Genomic DNA, 18996 nt, shown 5'->3' with positions numbered 1-18996 from the left:
CGTCACCAGGCATAGATCCTGGATTAACAGTCAATGCAATGCAGGACATGCTGTCAGATCTAAAACGATCTATTCATGGCGACTTTAAAGAGACAATCTCTGTTATTCATGCAGACATAGTCGCTATAGGAGAAAGAACTGCACATTTGGAAGAAAAAATGGAGGAATTTGTCTCAGCGCATAACTCACTAGTTGATAATCATAATGCGGTTGAAGATGACATAGCCACCATGAAACTTAAAATCGCTGATCTGGAGGATCGCTCCAGAAGAAACAACATTAGATTCAGAGGCATTCCTGAAAGTGTTCTGGACTCTCAGTTGCAGGACTTTATTGCGGACCTCATAGTGGCATATCTGCCAGACACTCCAGGGCCAGAGTTGATAATAGACCGGGTTCACCGGGTTCCCAAACCCAAAGCTCTTCCAGCCTCTATTCCCAGAGATGTTCTTGCCAGAATACACTTTTATCACCTAAAAGACTCCCTAATGAGAGAAGCTCAAAAAAAGAGGACGGATATCCCTGAAAGATTTTGTAATGTCCTCCTATTCACTGACTTATCACCAGCGACACTGAGCAGGAGACGCGAGTTCCAAGTGTACACCAAAGCATTAAGGGACAACAATATTCCTTACAAATGGGGTTTCCCTGTCAAGCTGATTGTGAGATACCAAAATTCATCAAATGTCCTAGTTTCTCCACAGGAAGAGTCAGTAGCTTTTGCCAAATGGAACATCTCTGTGCCACCGGAGGGCGCCAAAGCCAAAGATAAAGACAAAGAAAGAGACAAAGCAATGAACTCTCCTTCTAATAGACCTTTCTCTGACAGAAGCCACCTTAACCTGACTCCAGAATGGACCAAAGTGGGAAGAAATCCTCCGTGAAACTTGTGCGGGACACTTTCTTTGATACCATAAGTATCCTTCCATGTTATATTTGTTTGGCTATACTACTATTATGCTATTCTTATGGGGTTCCACACCCTGATGCTCTACCTCTGAGAACACATATTACATCTCTGTGTTCACATTCCCTAATCCACTGTTTTCCTAACGCCTCCCATACTAAGTGAGATACATCACTACTTGTGGTCACTGTTAGACCATTGTTATGTTTCTGTTATTTATTAATCCTTTTTTTTTCCATGTTTTATCTTATTGTTTTATAAGGTTACACAAAAAAGGTCTACCTCAAACAAAGGAAGTCAAAGATTCAAATCTACGTTCCCCTCAATTTCTTTACGGTAACATAAGTGTACTTCACTATTTCACTCACACACTAATTATTAATCATCTCAGGTTAGAAATATTAGCATATTGTATGAGAAATCAATATGGCTAGCAAAGGTATAAAAATCTTCTCTGCAAATGTTAAAGGTCTTAATAGCCCATTTAAGCGGTCAGCATGTTGGAATGAGGTGAGGAAACAAGGAGCTGACATCATCTGTATTCAAGAGTCCCACCTTAATAAGGAAGACTCCTACAGATTTTCTCACCCCTCCTTTCCACACATCTTTTTCTCATCAGCTTCAAATAAAAGAAAAGGTGTGATTATAGGTTTCAAAAATTCTGTTGCCTTCCAGTGTCATAATACAATAATTGATGAAGAGGGCAGATACATCATCATTATATGCGATATAAACAACTCTAGATACACAATAGTTAATTTATATGCCCCTAATGCTGATCAGATCAATTTTATCAAACGTACTGTCAAAATAGCTCAGGATTCTAAGCAAGGCTCTCTATTGATTTGTGGCGACTTCAATATGTGTCCTGACTCCTCAATTGATAGGCTGCCTTCTCCTCTTCCCTCTCAAAAGAATTCACACCTCAGAGATTTCTTATTCCAAGAGGGTCTTCTGGATATATGGAGGGTTCACCATGCTAATGAAAAAGATTTTACTTTCTTCTCACACCCACACAATACTTACTCTAGAATTGACCTCTTTGTATCAGATAAATGGCTCCTTCAAAAAGTGTTAGAAGTGTCAATCTCTAATATAACGTGGTCTGACCATGCGTTTATCACTCTTACTCTGGATGATAAATATAGTAATAGAATATATTCCCCATGGAGACTCAATAACTCCTTACTCCAAAATTCTTCTATTCGTACAGAAGTAGAAAATTCATTAAAAGAATATTTTAAATCCAATGACAATAAGCTGGTTTCAGATATTACATTATGGAGTGCGCACAAGGCATTTATAAGGGGTGTTCTGTTGAAACATGCGGCTATCCAAAAGAGGAATAGACGGAAAACTCTTGATAAATTACTAGCTGATATCAAAAACCTAGAGGATTCTTCTAAGATTTCGTTAGACCCTAAAATTATCAGCAAATTAAAAACAGCCAGACACCATTTATATCTCCATTTACACGAAAAACATGAATTCCATTTGCGTAAAGTCAATTCAGACCACTACTCTCAAGGTAATAAAGCGTCAAAGATTTTAGCTAATAGAATTAAAAAAAGAGAAATTAAATCAAGAATCCCCTTCTTATATGACAGTCAAGACCAAAAATTATATAATCCCAAGCATATAGCAGAGGAATTCGCCAAATATTATGAAAATTTATATAATCTGGAGAAAGCGCCTGACATTGTCCAACCGACTACTGAATATATTAATGATTTCCTTACTAGTATATCACTTCCTTCCATAACTCCAGCCCAAAATCAATCCCTTAACTCTAAAATCACACATCAGGAAATTTCTGAAGCAATACACTCCCTAAAAAACAATAAATCTCCTGGTCCGGACGGACTTACAAATGAATACTATAAAATTTTCTCGCACATCCTAAACCCCTTTCTGAATAGATCCTTCAACTTAATAGCAGAACAGGAGTCGATCCCCAAAGATATGTTAAACGCACTGATAATTACGCTCCCCAAACCTGGTAAATCTGCAGACAAGCCGGCTAACTTCAGGCCTATATCGCTACTAAACTCAGATATAAAGATTTTTGCGAAAATTCTGGCAAAAAGATTATCTGGTATCCTTCCTACATTAATAGCTAATGACCAAATTGGTTTTGTCCCCAACAGGCAATCATCAGATGGCACTAGGAGATTCATAGATCTTTTAGATATAGCACACTCTACACGGACGCCTTCTTTGCTCCTCTCCTTGGACGCGGAGAAGGCGTTTGATAGGATACATTGGAAATACATTCATGCAACCTTGAAAAAATTTGGATTTGGTGATTTTTTCCTGTCTGCGGTAATGTCCTTATACTCCAACCCTAGCGCCTCTATTTACTCATCTAGTTTCTTATCTGCTCCATTCAATATTAAGAATGGAACTAGACAAGGGTGCCCCATGTCCCCTTTAATATTTGCCCTTGCAATGGAACCCTTTGCGCAACATATCAGATCCTCCCCTCTCATTAAAGGGTTAACGGTGGGGAACACAGATCATCGCATAGGTCTTTTTGCAGATGATGTGCTAATCTTAACATCAAACCCTGCAACTGCATTAAATGCTATTAACAATATAATTACTAAATTTGGCAAAGCGTCCTTCTATAAAGTTAATATCAACAAGTCCCAAATTCTTGACCTGGGTTTATCCAGAACTACCAAAAACTTAATCTCCAACTCATACAAATACCCCTGGGCTGCAGAATCATTGACATACCTAGGCATCCAGCTTGCATTCCCTACTAGTAAACTATTCAAAGTTAATTTTTGGCCACTATATAATAAGATAAGTGACTCCTTAAACAACCTAAGAATGGACTCTCTTTCATGGTTAGGGAGAATAGCAGCAATTAAAATGATGATATTACCCAAAATTATTTATATGTTTCGTAATATACCAATTGCCATTCCCAAAGGATACTTATCAAAACTACAAACCTTACTCAACCGACATATATGGGGGAAATTTAAACCCAGAGTGAAAGGTCTCATCCTTCAAAGATCACTTAAAACAGGCGGACTTAACACCCCTTCTATTAAACACTACTATGCCTCTTCCATACTTGATCAAATGAGATACTTGATTAAAAATGATACCTCTAAAAGATGGGTTGTACTGGAGAAAAATATAATGGGTGCCCATGACTTAAACTTATGGCTCTCAGCCACAGCGGTCTTTGGTATTAAACATGCCTCTTCACTATCAACCCTGAATGCAATCTTTAGCATCTGGTATGTCATTGCTAGAACAGAAAAATTAGTTACTTCCTCAATCTCTTCCCTACCTCTAGAAATATGTGAATTAGCCATACCAGACCTTCGGATTGGTAACTGGATATCCTCCGGTATTACAGATATTGGTCAATTGAGAATTAATGAAGTTTTTGTTGACTTTGCTTATCTTCATAGAGAATTCAGCATTCCCAACTCAGATTTCTATAAATACCTTAGAATAAGACATCTACTTCAATCCCCAAGAAATTTTCAATTTACCTCACAAAACCATTCGCTAATGGACTGGATCAATATGACACATAGACTGGATAAAGGTATCACGAAAGGATATCAATTACTGAAAGATTCTAGCACAAATCCATTACAACACATCATGGACTTGTGGAACTCTGAGTTGGGCTCTGTTCTCACAGAAGCGGAATGGGGGGAAACCTTCACCTCTGTATCTAAGCTCTCCAAATGCTCAGACCATTTAGAAGGAGCGAGGAAAATTCTATACAGATGGTACAGAACCCCAATGTACTTGAATAAAATATTTCCTGAAATGTCGCAAGCATGTTGGAGATGCGGTAATGCCCCTGGTACATACCTACACATGTGGTGGGACTGCCCAGCAGTTAATTGTTTATGGATCTCAATTTTTGAATTAATATCTCATCTAGCAGGCTCCCAAATCACTCTCTCTCCTAAGATGGCTCTTTTATCTGTAGGCCTAATTGAACTCCCTCAACATTATAGATCCATTGTTAGTCATCTAATATTTGTTACCCGCCTAAAAATTGCTGCCTGCTGGAAAGCCGGTGATCTCTCCAATATCAAGAGAAATCTTAGATCACTAGACAATTGCTGTTTATACGAAGGAATTTGGGCTTCCTCTAGGAATTCGAAACTTACCTTTCTAAAAAACTGGGATATGTGGCTGAATGACAATAAGTGCAAGATACCCCCCAATGCGTCTATTAGGCTATAACGCTCTAATCGTGTTGTGTTACCTGTACACTAATATTCTGTTATGTGAAGTACCTGCGATGTCATTTCTTATTGCTGGTATCAGTTTATCTGTCTTATGAAGTGTAATTTCTAATTTTCTAAAAGAAGTTTCACAAGTGCCTAAAAATACCTCTGCTAAGAATGTATTCATGTGATTGTATTCATGCAATTGTAACCTATTTTTGTTATTTTATGTAAACCTTAATAAAAATCTATTGTTCAAAAAAAAAAAAAAAAAGAAAGATGTATATATTTATGCAAGGTTTTTATGTATAGGGTTAACACTGGAGTGCGTATGGCACATTGCATGGAAGTATGGTTTTTAAAAGGGAACCTGTCACCTCCCAAAACCATCCCAAGCCACTAGCAGGTACCTGCATGTAGACAGCAGCGTGTTTCTGATGATGCTTTTCTTCCTTTTTTTTCCCTGCTGCGGGATCCGTCCGCATTTTAATATCTACCTTGATTTCTGTTTCCAAAAATTCCCAGTATAACGGATCTTGGGAGCCTGAAGCAAGTAAGGGAGCCTGCCCCCTCGGGGAGCCATCACTCCAATTTCCTTGCCACTCTTCTATAGGCCTCAATAATGTCTAGCCGAGCCCTCCATTCATAAAAACTAGGGCTATTCTTCGTACCCCAATATTTAATTATCAAGGCCTTTGCCACCATAAAACCATCAATGCTAACTCGTAATTGGTAGGGGGTCAGCTCAGAGCAGGGGAAAGACCCAATATTGCCTGCGTAAAACTTCGCTTCAATTTGATCTTATATCTTTTATATAATTCCTCATACATACTAGTCCAAAACCCACGCACTTCTGGACAATTCCATAGTAGGTGACCTAACTCCGCATTTTCTGATGAACATTCCCAACACAAGTCCTTCCTTTCCTTATATATCTTGGCGAGGAAGGCGGGGGAGTAGTATAGCCGGTGAACAATCTTGAACTGTATCAATCTGCATTTCTGAGAGATCAATACTTTTTTTATGTTTTGATATACCATATCCCATTCCAAGCTGTTCCCCTCGCCCAATTCAGCTTCCCAGCCTCCCTCACTTTTAAATATAGTTATTTCCCCCAAACAGTCCCGGAGTTTATGATATATTTGAGAGAGTGTAAGTTGAGTATCCTTAAATCTGAAACAATAATCCAAAAAGGGGCTTGCCCTAATGGCCAATAAACTTTTATCCTGAGTGCTCATATATGCCTGACTAATTTGTGCATACCTATATCTATCTAAGAAAGACATGTGCTGTATACCTTTTATTAATTCATCTAAAGGAATAATATTACCGTGTGATATTATATGAGTTAAGCGGTTAATTCCACGTGAATTCCAGTATTTATAATCTACAATTGACTTAAATTCTTTTAAATTATAATTGTGCCAAAGTGGGGTAAAATAAGTAGGGAATGTCTCACCCAGTATTTTTTTTTTCTTATTCCAAACCTTATTTAGTGTATCGCTAATCAAACATTGTTTTTTCCTCATGTCCAAATGACCAGTCTCCAGGACAGAAAAAATATCCCCATATGGCCCCTGGAAATCCCTTGAGAGGATACCCAACAACAAAGCGGCCTGGCTTTCTGCCCTCCCAAACACCACTTTATCTGTGCTGCAATATAGTATCCCTGGAGGAATGGAAGGGAAAGGCCACCCCTTCTCTCCGATATACAGAGATATTTTTGCTTAATCCTAACCCTTCCCCTCCCCCAGATTAAGTCGTTCATCAATTTGTCCACTAACCCAAAAATGGAATCATTAATCCATATCGGGCATGCTGTCAGAGGGTATAATGCAATAGGGAGGACCACCATCTTGATCAGTGCAATCCTTTCCTCCTGTGACAGAGGCAGCTTCTGCCAAGACTGGATCTTCTCCCTGATCTTATTAACCATAGGAGTTATATTTAAGGAATTATATTGAGACAGGTCCGCACTTATACTGATACCCAGATATCGGATGGAATCAGTTAGTCCAAGTAACTTAATGCCTAATGGCCTGTCAGGGGGCACTCGGATCAGAGGGAGAAGTTCAGATTTATCCCAGTTTACTTTATACCCCGATATCGCCCCAAATTCTTTCAAGATATTCATAACAGGAGTAACGGCTTTCCATCCCTGCCTCAGGAATACTAGAATGTCGTTCGCGTATAGACTAATCTCATCTTCCTCTCCTCTCCCTCCAAATCCTATGATCGGATTAGACTGCCGGATTTTACAAGCGAGAGGTTCCAAAGATAGGGCAAATATCAGAGGTGAAAGGGGACAACCCTGCAGTGTACCTCGCTGTAGGGGAAGCTGTTCCGAGTCGATCCCATTTATCCTAACCCTGGCCCTAGAATCCGAATAAAGTAACTGTATCCATATAATGAAATGTTCGCCCAAATTCATTTTATCCAAAGTCGCCCACAGGAAGGACCACTCCACTCTGTCAAAGGCCTTCTCGGCGTCCAAAGATAGGATGGAGCGATCGATGATTCTTTTCTTCCTGAAGGCAGATGCAGCAAAAGAATTGAAAATGATGTTTTATCCCCTGCCCAGCGCGCGTCGCCACACATGCTGGAAGTGAAGGAAGCAGCAGCTTCCTTGCCTCAAGTCACAGTAACCGTGCCCCCTTCCCTGCTTCTTCGCAGTGACTGACAGACAGCTGTTCGGCAAAGGCAGCCAAACTTCCGTGCATAAGCGCTGTCAGTCACAGATGGTTTTGGGAGGTGACAGATTACCTTTAAAGGGGGTATATGAGATGAGACTGCGATTTCATAAGGCTGCCGCTTCCAGTATTATGTGCCATACATTTGGCATGTGATCCCAGCCTAGCACTAGAGAGAGATTCAGACGCACACATGCACTGCAGGTTGTAATCCAAACTGGGATCAGGCGCCAAATGTACAGCACATGATCCTGGAAAATGGACAAAGGGGATTGGAGCTCCATCTCAGATAACCCCTTTAACAAACCAGTATGATATAGACTACCATTTTATTTTTGTTGACTGAAGATCTTTTATAACTCATGCCTACAAGCTAAGTTTGTATTTTTGGTAAGCACAGTATGTATTTCCACTTCCTCCAGAGTGGACCGCATGTGGTGTGCGAATCATTTTAATATTTATAGCCCAGTTTGTGGTTTGGCGTTATTCAGTCATAGCACATAGGGGTTAATGATTGGCTGTTCCAGTGCAAAAAAAAAATCCCACATACTGTAAGCCAGTTATTGGCTGAGAGGCATTTATAGTCATTTTCTGCCGAATTGAGGCATGGGCAGGAATTGGAGTACAGCAGGGACCCTGGCACTGTCAGAACAGAAGCGATAGGGAGGGATCAGTGAGGGAAGTATAGTTCTTTTTTTGCACATGCAGCCAATAAATACCCTTTTTTTCTGGAATGGCCCTTTAACCACTTCAGCCCCCCTAGCTGAAACACCCTTAATGACCAGGCCACCTTTTTACACTTTTCAATAATTTCACCGTTTATTGCTCGGTCATGCAACTTACCACCCAAATGAATTTTACCTCCTTTTCTTCTCACTAATAGAGCTTTCATTTGGTGGTATTAATTGCTGCGGACATTTTAACTTTTTTTGTTATTAATCGAAATTTAACAAATTTTTCACTTTAGTTGTAAAATTTTTCCAAATAAACAACATCCATATATACATTTTTTGCTAAATTTATTGTTCTACATGTCTTTGATAAAAAAAAAAAATGTTTGGGTAAAACAAAAAATGGTTTGGGTAAAAGTTATAGCATTTACAAACTATGGTACAAAAATGTGAATTTCTGCTTTTTGAAGCAGCTCTGACTTTCTGAGGACCTGTCATGTTTCCTGAGGTTCTACAATGCCCAGACAGTAGAAAACCCCCACAAATGACCCCATTTCGGAAAGTAGACACCCTAAGGTATTCGCTGATGGGCATAGTGAATTCATAGAACTTTTTATTTTTTGTCACAAGTTAGCGGAAAATGATGATTTTTTATTTATTTTTTTTCCTTACAAAGTCTCATATTCCACTAACTTGTGACAAAAAATAAAAAAATTCTAGGGACTCGCCATGCCCCTCACGGAATACCTTGGGGTGTCTTCTTTCCAAAATGGGGTCACTTGTGGGGTAGTTATACTGCCCTGACATTTTAGGGGCCCAAATGCGTGCAAAATAGTTTGCAATCAAAATCTGTTAAAAAAAATCTGTGAAATCCGAAAGGTGCTCTTTGGAATGTGGGCTCCTTTGCCCACCTAGGCGGCAAAAAAGTGTCACACATGTGGTATCGCCGTACTCAGGAGAAGTTGGGGAATGTGTTTTGGGGTGTCATTTTACATATACCCAAAATGGGGTCATTTGTGGGGTGTTTGTACTGCCCTGGCATTTGAGGGTCTCCGCAATCATTACATGTATGGCCAGCATTAGGAGTTTCTGCCATTCTCCTTATATTGAGCATACAGGTAATGAGATTTTTTTTTTTCCGTTCAGCCTCTGGGCTGAAAGAAAAAAATGAACAGCACAGATTTCTTCATTCACATCGATCAATGTGGATGAAAAAATCTCTGCCCAAAAAAAAAGGAGGGAAAAGGCGTCTGCCAGGACATAGGAGCTCCGCCCAACCTCAATACCCACTTAGCTCGTATGCCCTAGCAAACCCGATTTCTCCATTCACATCAATCGATGTGGATGAATAAATCATTGCCGGGATTATTATTTTTTTACATTATATATATATATATATATATATATGTATATATATATATATATATATATAAAGAAAATTAAATAACTGGCAGCACCACCGACCAAAATAAAGTAAGGTAAAGCGGGTGCAATGTCCGGATATGGTAACTGGTGCTTACCCACTAATACAAAAATAGAAAAACGGACTGCACTCCCAAGGATCTTCAGTGAAAAAGGTTTATTCACCCATAGGTGGCACAAGCGACGTTTCGGCTCTCACATGAGCCTTTCTCAAGGCTTGAGAAAGGCTCATGTGAGAGCCGAAACGTCGCTTGTGCCACCTATGGGTGAATAAACCTTTTTCACTGAAGATCCTTGGGAGTGCAGTCCGTTTTTCTATTTTTATATATATATATATATATATATATATATATATATATATATATAAAGTGTTTGCCAAAGCATATGAACACCGCCGCCTCCTCAGCTCATATGCCTTGGCAAACGTATCTTTTACTACAGAGGAGAAATCTCGTCTTGCAGCGCCGCATACATCGACTTTTGTGTAATCTGACAGCAGCGCAATGCTTCTGTCAGAATGCACATCAGTGCTGCAGCTAGTCGATCGGTTGGTCCACCTGGAAGGTAAAAAAACTAAACAAAAAAGAAAAAACCAGGCCGCAACGCAATAAATTTTATTAACTTTATAATAACCTTTGAACAGAACATATAAACTTTATTTAACTTTTGGAACTGAACGTTAACTTTTTTGTTTACTGGTGTTTTTTTTTTTTTACCTTTATAGGACAAACCTCTCCTTCCCCATGGGACAATGTGCAAAGCGAAAATCGCCCAAAGATATGGTGAAGTGCATTATGCACTTTGTCCCAGGTGAAAGGAGAGGTTTGCAGCAGCTCTGTGTGAATGGGCCCTAATAGCCCTGTGTGCCTGTCCTGTGAGATGTGATCCCTATGCTAAGTGTACCTGTGTGTGGTACTTCCAGAAACACTCCCCTAAGCATAGGGCAGGGTGGTCAGGACAGTCAGGACAGAAATAGCGGGTGTCACGCCTTATTCCACTCCTGCTACAGACACGACATCTTTTTCGGGGTGACGGTTGGGTTGAGGTACCAGCAATGACATTGGGGAAATGTCGCTCGTGTAGACGGCTAAATACACTGGTGGATGGGGCCACGGAACCTCCTGGATACAGGAGATTCTCGATGATCTCTTCCTGAAATTTGAGTAAGGATCCTGTTTTCCCAGCCTTACTGTAGAGAACAAAACTATTATATGCAGCCAATTGAATCAAATATACAGACACCTTCTTATACCAGCGTCTGGTGGATCGGGAAACTAAATACGGAGCCAACATCTGCTCATTGACGTCCACCACTACCATGTGAAGGTTATAGTCGTGGACTGAGAGGGGCTTTTCAATGACACTGGTTGCTCGCTCAATTTGGATTGTCGTGTCTGTGTGAATGGAGGAGAGCATGTAAACGTCACGCTTGTCTCTCCATTTCACCGAGAGCAGTTCTTGGTTACACAAGGCAGCCCTCTCCCCCCTTGCAAGACGGGTGGTAACGAGCCGTTGGGGGAAGCCCGCGCGACTAGTTCGCACGGTGCCACAGCAGCCAAACTGTTCTAGAAACAAATGCCTGAAGAGGGCCACACTTGTGTAGAAATTGTCCACATAAAGATGGTACCCCTTGCCAAATAAGGGTGACACCAAGTCCCAGACTGTCACAGAGCTAATACAATTTGACCCCATACCGGGCGCGCTTGCTTGGGATGTATTGTTTGAAGCCAAGGCGCCCGGTAAAATGTATTAGGGACTCGTCTATGCAGATGTTTTGCTCAGGGGTATCCAAATCTGCAAATTTGGTGTTAAAGTGGTCTATGAGGGGCCGAATTTTGTGTAGCCGGTCAAAATCTCTGGGTGGCCTCTGGGATGAGAGGTGCTGCTGTCACTAAAGTGCAGGAAACGCAGGATTGTCTCAAATCGTGTCCTGGACATGGTAGCAGAGAACATGGGCATGTGATGAATTGGGTTTGTGGACCAATATGACCGCAATTCATGCTTTTTGGTTAGACCCATGTTGGGGAGAAGGCCCATCAAAATTTTAATTTTGGAAACTTGGACTGGTTTCCACCGGAAAGGCTGGGCATAAAAACTTCCCGGGTTGGCGGTTTTAAAATGAGTGGCATACCGATTTGTTTCTGCCACAACTAAGTCCAAGAGCTCCGCAGTCAAGAACAGCTCAAAAAATCCCAGGGCCGAACCGATCTGAGCTGTCTCAACCCGAACTCCAGACTGGGCGGTGAAAGGGGGAACTACAGGTGCGGCTGAAGTTGGGGACTGCCAATCAGGGTTTGCCAGCACCTCAGGGATTCTAGGGGCTCTACGGGCCTGTCTGTGCGGTGGCTGCGACGGGGTAACTACTGCACGTGCCACCGTACCAGCTTCAACTGCCCTTCTGGGGCTCGCCACTTCACCATGTTGTACGGCAGTGCTGGTACTAGGTCCAGGATGGGCTGCGCTGCTGGTGTATGCCTCACCACGTAATCCGACAGCGCCAGCCCCACTCTGCTGCCCTTGAAGCGGATCCTGCGCAACCTGTGGTCTAGCGACACGGGGCCGGGTACGCCTGGTGCTATCAGGGACCTCAACCTTCTCGTCCGAACTATGAGTCAGACTGCCACTGCTTTCTACAGGTTCATATTCTGACCCGCTAGATTCATCAGATGAGGGTTCCCATTCCTCATCCGACTGGGTCAGAAGCCTGTAGGCCTCTTCAGAAGAATACCCCCTGTTTGACATTTGGGCTACTAAATTTAGGGGTATTCCCTGAGACTACCCAAGAAAAAAAGCAAGCCTGTCTTAAAAATGGGAGGCTAGCGAAGTACCGGAGGCCGATGCGGTTGATCAAAAATATAAAAACTGATTTTTTTATCGCCGCAGCGCTTGTAAAGTGATTGTGAAGTGATCAAAAAATATATATTTTTTGTCACTGCAGCGGGGTGGGCGTGGGTGAACGCACGTGTGGGCGAACGATCAGGCCTGATCGGGCAAACACTGCGTTTTGGGTGGAGGGCGAACTAAGGTGACACTAATACTATTATAGATCTGACTGATCAGTTTTGATCACTTACAGATATTATAAAAGTACAAAAGCTGCGATACGCTACTCAGCGAATAAGTGACTGCGGTGCAGTGGGCTGGGCGCTAAACGATCGCTAAACTACCTAACCAAGGGGCCTAAACTATCCCTAAAACCTAACAGTCAATACTAGTGAAAAAAAATGTGACAGTTTACACTGATCACTTTTTTTCCCTTTCACTAGTGATTGACAGGGGCAAGAAGGGGTGATCAAGGGGTTAATTGGGGTGCTGGGGGGTGATCTGGGGCTAAGGTGTAGTGTTTGGTGCTACTCACTGTGATGCCTGCTCCTCTGTTGAGACCAACCGACGAAAAGGACCAGCAGAGGAGCAGGGAAGCCATTTAACACATTATATTTACAAATATAATGTGTTAGATGGCTTCTGAATGGAGATTTTAAAAATCGCCAGCCTGCCAGCAACGATCATTGGCTGGCAGGCTGGTGACGAAATAGTACTTGAACTTGCTCCGCGGGCCGGCTCAGACCGAAATCTCGCGTCTCACGAGATGACGCACGGATGCGTCCAGGAGGAATGAATCGACCGCCTCCAGGACACATCTGTGCGTTAGGCAGTCCAGAGGAGGTTAAATACACCAGGGGCTGTCTAAACTCTACACAGCAGCATGAGATCTGTACACTACATCTAGGCACTCCAGAGTCCTGGGCAGACCCCTGGAGCACCCATCTCTGCTGTCTCCCATGTTAAAGTCTAAGGGAGTCATTTATCAGATTGGTGTAAAGTAGCATTGGCTTAGTTGTCCATAGCTACCACTCAGATTCCTCCTTTCATTTTCCAAAGGAGCTGTCCAAAATGAAATGTGGAATCTGATTGGTTGCTATGGGGAACTAAGCCAGTTCTACTTCACACCAGTTTGATAAATGACCCCCTAAGTCTTTCTTTCCCCTGCACTTACTGGTCAGTAAATAGAGCTTGCCTCAGCTAGACATCAGTAAGTGCCACTATATATACCAGGAGGGCGAGCCTTAGGTAGGACAGTGAGGATCAAGGAAACACGTCCAGTTGCTCTTACTTCAAGGGTCTTAGGGACCAGCAATTCTCCTGTGAGACCACTACTCCAGAGAGACTGTAAGAACACCAAGATACAGCTTTCCCAAAAGCTTCAGCGCAATATAGTCTGCAGAGTGACCAGCAAGGCACAGCATTACAGACCCTGCTGCAGGTGATGGACTATGGTTCAGATACACCACTGGTCAAAAGACCAAAGTCCCTATAGGGGTCTACTAATTTGGAAGATAAAAGCCAAATACTTTATTTAGTTCATTTAAAAAGGGGAGTTAATAGATACCTCACAAAAACCACACATTTTAAAACTGTCAGGTGGCAATGCAAATTTGTGTAAAGACTTGCTTTTCTCTCATTTACTGCAAGAGCAGTGGATTAGTGTATATAGCTTCCTGCACATGTCCCTAGTTGTATGTTGGCAAGACGGTTCAGGAACTGAGGAGACGGATTTCGGGACACATTAGTGCAATTAACACGAAAAAAGACACTTCCCTATATAGACATGTGTCATATATTCACAATGGCCAGATAGATGTATTGAAATTCTGGGGGCTCTCCCAAGTCAAATTGGGCCCTAGATCTGGAAATCTGGACATCAGACTGCTAAGAGAAGAGGCCAAATGGATATACAGACTGTCAAGTCAAACCCCATCTGGCCTCAATGAAGGCTTCTCCTTTTCTGCCTTTTTGTAAATAATAATAACTATAATATTCTGCAAAAAAGAAATTTTGTCATCTATGAGAGGATTAAACTATAAAAATAAAATAAATCTATAAAATATCTATAAAGTGATAAGACTATCCCTATAAAACCTCTTTTTAGAGCTGACAAGGCTATATATGCTGTGGTAAAATGGAACAGGGTGATAGATACTATATGACAAATGGAGTTACATGATTCTGACCAGCGAATCATATACAGTGTATAAATCGCTGGTGTTAGCTTAATATAATGGTTAATATAATGTGTATCTTTTCACCTTGCTCCTTTCTCCCTATCTAAGTAAACAATGTCTATTTGCCTGCATCCAGTCATTTTATCTAACATGTATCCAGTGTAGGTTCTGGTATTGTATCTTTTCAGATAACCACTCCCATTTCCCTTATGGGGAGGTGGTGAGGTGATGACGATGAGCACGCTGTCATCAGACGGCGTCAATGACTGGCTCGGGGTGGGTGGACGCCTGGTGATGAAGTCATCGCTGGGCGCCTGTGCACGTCACGCACTAGCTACGCCCTCGACGGCCGTAACCAATAGCTCAACAGCTGCTCAAACAGTGCTATAGCCGGGCGCATGCAGCCTGTGGTGACCTCATCGCTAGGCGTCTGCACACGTAATCTCGGAGACACGCCCCCCCTTTGCGGCTCTGACCAATGGGTCTCCTGCAACATACAAACGGGGGCGTTACCTAGGGCATATAACCCTTGTTTGTTCAGCGCGCCGACGCTAATACCCCGAACCCCTGACGAAGCCGCATCGCGGCGAAACATGTCGGGTGGGGACTAGTGTTAGGCGCTCTTTTTAGCTCAGCTGGCAGCAAATGTGTAAACCCCACGTATTAGTAGGGCTCTAGTTCTGTGTGTGTGTAATTAGTGTGGTGTTGTTGTTGTACCAGTGTAAAGACAACCAACGTATTGGTGTCCGGAACTTGGGCCCAGGTCCCAGGACACCAAGCAATAGGATATACCCAATTGTGGTTAACTGTCACCAACCACCCACCTGCACATATAGCTTCTCAAAGTAAATGAGAGAAAAGCAAGTCCTTACACAAATTTGCATTGCCACCTGATAGTTTTAAAATGTGTGGTTTTTGTGGGGTATCTATTAACTCCCTTTTAAAATGAACTAAATAAAGTATTTGGCTTTTATCTTCCAAATTAGTAGACCCCTATAGGGACTTTCTTTGGTCTTTTGACCAGTGGTGTATTTGAGGGTTAAATCCCGAGGGTCTTACTAGGGCCTAATTTCGTGTACACTATGGTTCAGACACCCATAATTTAGATAATAACTGGGCCAGACCAACTCAAAGCTAGCATTACAAAGTGGACACTTATAGCCACAGGTGACAGCTTTCAGCTCTTAACCAGAAGTGCAAAGGAGAGTCAACAGGATAGCATATGAAAGGTGCCATAAATTGCCACTTTGCCAGCCACCATATCTCATCATCTGGGGACAGAAATAGTTCTATTTTGCACTGAGTAAAGAGACACTTATTATTTTACTTCTGGCCAGAGTCTTTAAATCACCTGTCCACTGCATTGATCACCAGGGAGTAATGGCCTAAGGGAGTACACTGTGATACAACAGCTCATCAGGGCCACTACTACTCCCATCCTCTACATCAGCTCCTCAGGGGCTAACTCTCTATAACCCAGCTTCAGGAAATAGGTAATCTACTACATGGATGCTGTAGTCTAGGAAGCTCTTGATGTACTTGACCTGTATTTTATTCTATATACTATGTACTGTATTTTATTCTATATACTATGCAGGTATATAATGGCTTGCTCCCTGTAACCAGTCTGGATTTCCAGTGTATGAGTTGGTCTTTGTTTATACAGGGAGTGCAGAATTATTAGGCAAATGAGTATTTTGACCACATCATCCTCTTTATGCATATTGTCTTACTTCAAGCTGTATAGGCTCGAAAGCCTACTACCAATTAAGCATATTAGGCGATGTGCATCTCTGTAATGAGAAGGGGTGTGGTCTAATGACATCAACACTCTATATCAGGTGTGCATAATTATTAGGCAACTTCCTTTCCTTTGGCAAAATGGGTCAAAAGAAGGACTTGACAGGCTCAGAAAAGTCAAAAATAGTGAGATATCTTGCAGAGGGATGCAGCACTCTTAAAATTGCAAAGCTTCTGAAGCGTGATCATCGAACAATCAAGCGTTTCATTCAAAATAGTCAACAGGGTCGCAAGAAGCATGTGGAAAAACCAAGGCGCAAAATAACTGCCCATGAACTGAGAAAAGTCAAGCGTGCAGCTGCCAAGATGCCACTTGCCACCAGTTTGGCCATATTTCAGAGCTGCAACATCACTGGAGTGCCCAAAAGCACAAGGTGTGCAATACTCAGAGACATGGCCAAGGTAAGAAAGGCTGAAAGACGACCACCACTGAACAAGACACACAAGCTGAAACGTCAAGACTGGTCCAAGAAATATCTCAAGACTGATTTTTCTAAGGTTTTATGGACTGATGAAATGAGAGTGAGTCTTGATGGACCAGATGGATGGGCCCGTGGCTGGATTGGTAAAGGGCAGAGAGCTCCAGTCCGACTCAGACGCCAGCAAGGTGGAGGTGGAGTACTGGTTTGGGCTGGTATCATCAAAGATGAGCTTGTGGGGCCTTTTCGGGTTGAGGATGGAGTCAAGCTCAACTCCCAGTCCTACTGCCAGTTTCTGGAAGACACCTTCTTCAAGCAGTGGTACAGGAAGAAAGTCTGCATCCTTCAAGAAAAACATGATTTTCATGCAGGACAATGCTCCATCACACGCGTCCAAGTACTCCACAGCGTGGCTGGCAAGAAAGGGTATAAAAGAAGAAAATCTAATGACATGGCCTCCTTGTTCACCTGATCTGAACCCCATTGAGAACCTGTGGTCCATCAAATGTGAGATTTACAAGGAGGGAAAACAGTACACCTCTCTGAACAGTGTCTGGGAGGCTGTGGTTGCTGCTGCACGCAATGTTGGTGGTGAACAGATCAAAACACTGACAGAATCCATGGATGGCAGGCTTTTGAGTGTCCTTGCAAAGAAAGGTGGCTATATTGGTCACTGATTTGTTTTTGTTTTGTTTTTGAATGTCAGAAATGTATATGTGTGAATGTTGAGATATATTGGTTTCACTGGTAAAAATAAATAATTGAAATGGGTATATATTTGTTTTTTGTTAAGTTGCCTAATAATTATGCACAGTAATAGTCACCTGCACACACAGATATCCCCCTAAAATAGCTAAAACTAAAAACAAACTAAAAACTACTTCCAAAAATATTCAGCTTTGATATTAATGAGTTTTTTGGGTTCATTGAGAACATGGTTGTTGTTCAATAATAAAATTAATCCTCAAAAATACAACTTGCCTAATAATTCTGCACTCCCTGTATTAAGTGCTGCCTCAGTAAACAGCCAAGCTGTCAAACACCTTGCACGGGACTTGTTTAGTTATACAGTTATGTATTTTTCATTGGCCAAGTAATACGTCACAACTGCTTGTTGATATACCTACGTTGCCTTTGCATTTTAACTGTACTTGTTAGTGTCTGTTCACTGGCGCATTTCTATCCCCTCTTGGCATAGTTGCGGCTTTAAACCAGGCACCACAACCACATTGCCGCCCCTTGAATCCAAAATTCAAGAGGCAAACAAAAAGTCTCATCCACATCTACCCTAAATATTTCTGTTCTGCGTGCTTACAGAAGAAGAAAACTGAAAATGACAGAAGCACCAATCCATTGTATAATGGACACAAATGGCAAAGCAGACCACATTAACTGTAATGGGATCTCTCATTTTTCTGTCACAGAGCCCGGCATTTTACTGCTGCGTTATTCTTATCATCTTTTTTTTTTTTTTAAAGCAACTTTCATAACTTTCATACCATAACTATATATGTTGGTAAAATAGGATATTTAAAGATGGCACCCACTCCATAGTGGGACAAGCGCTATAGCTGCCAGGTGCCTGCTGTTTCATGCCTGCGATCTGTGACCTTCTTTCACAGCCATTTAACCGCTTAGATGCTGTGGTCAAATGTGACTGCTTCTGAAAGCTAAAAAAACAATGAGATCTTGGAAGGCATTCCTTAGTAGTAATAGGCCAGAGGCTGTATAAGGCTTTATTTTATTTTTATTATTCTTTTATTATTGACAATTCAAAAATTAAATACAAACGGCAAGATTATTATTTTTTCTTTCCTAATATTAACCCCAAGTCCCCTAATTCGCTCCCCACCAACTCACTCCCTTTTGCGAC

Source organism: Bufo gargarizans, chromosome 6 (genome assembly GCF_014858855.1).
Source record: "Bufo gargarizans isolate SCDJY-AF-19 chromosome 6, ASM1485885v1, whole genome shotgun sequence".
Classification (NCBI taxonomy): domain Eukaryota; kingdom Metazoa; phylum Chordata; class Amphibia; order Anura; family Bufonidae; genus Bufo; species Bufo gargarizans.
This window is presented reverse-complemented; position numbering follows the sequence as displayed.